Genomic DNA, 1,243 nt, shown 5'->3' on the forward strand with positions numbered 1-1,243 from the left:
TGAAAAAAAGAAAAGTAGCCAATCACAGGTGGATTGCTTTGTCGTGTGGGTAACACCTTTAAAGTGACAAAAGAGTTCACAGAAGGAGGTCCACTCTCACAGGGTCGCACATCAAACCACACATAGAAAAGGAACAAGCACTCATGTGTGTAATATAATGCAGCCCTGTGGTACTCTATTTGCACCTGTAACATGGTAAACATTTACATGAGGAAGAATTAATGAGCAACTGTATGAAGTAAAATTGCTTGTAGGAGTATGTATTGCATGTGTAAACTTTTGGCAGAATACTGACACCATAATTATTGTTGTTAAAATGGTTGCAGTGTTCAGTTTTTTTTTCATATTTTTATTATTAGTTTAAATTGATGCATGATTATGGTGTTAAAGTCCTCCAAAATAATTTTGCTAAAATTGACAAATTTTGTGTGGTTGTGCCTATCTTTGACCTGATAATTTTCCGATGCAACTTCAAATTCACTCATTAGCATTGAAATCATGTACTTTTCAAGACCACACATATACTATTTTAAATTTAAACTTTGACATTTTTTTCTGCATATTAATAAAAACAAAATATATTCCCTGTCCGGAGTTGTGAAATTGACAGTATTTCATTGAAGACCTATTCTAAAGACTTGTTGTTCTTTCCAGGCTGAAACATTTCCAAAGATGTTTTACTGGCTTCTGTTAATTTATAAGACTCTATGGATGTACAATTATCAGAAATTCACAGTGAATTTGTTTTAGTCATGCAAACACATTTTAATCATTATTTTGATATATTAATTCTTTTAATCTGAAAACTTTTAGAGGGAATTTTGTTCCATTATTGTTTTAAGCAAATAACAGGTTTTGTCAATGGAAATATAAAAGTAAAAATGTAATATAGAAATAAAACTCTGAAAAACTTGATTACAAAAATGTTTTGAGACTAACTTTGCTGTTTTCTATTTCTATTTTTTCAACGACTGTTTTGCATATTCCATCCTTTTCAAATAGCATTTTATAGACTTTTTTTTTTTTGCCTAGGAACAAAAATTCAATCCCATTGGTCTGAATTGAGGTTAGCAAAAACATATTATTGGTCAAAGTGTGTCAAGAGCAAATTTATGTATTGGGCTGAATTTAAGAATAATACAATATGTAAAATTCAATATTGTCATGATTTTACTAAGGTTCAGACCCAAATGCTGAAGACCAAACAAGGAGACCAGGAGAAAAGGTTTAACAGGTTTTATAG

Source organism: Cyprinodon variegatus, unplaced genomic scaffold (genome assembly GCF_000732505.1).
Source record: "Cyprinodon variegatus isolate N-32 unplaced genomic scaffold, C_variegatus-1.0 Scaffold631, whole genome shotgun sequence".
NCBI classification, from domain to species: Eukaryota; Metazoa; Chordata; class Actinopteri; order Cyprinodontiformes; family Cyprinodontidae; genus Cyprinodon; species Cyprinodon variegatus.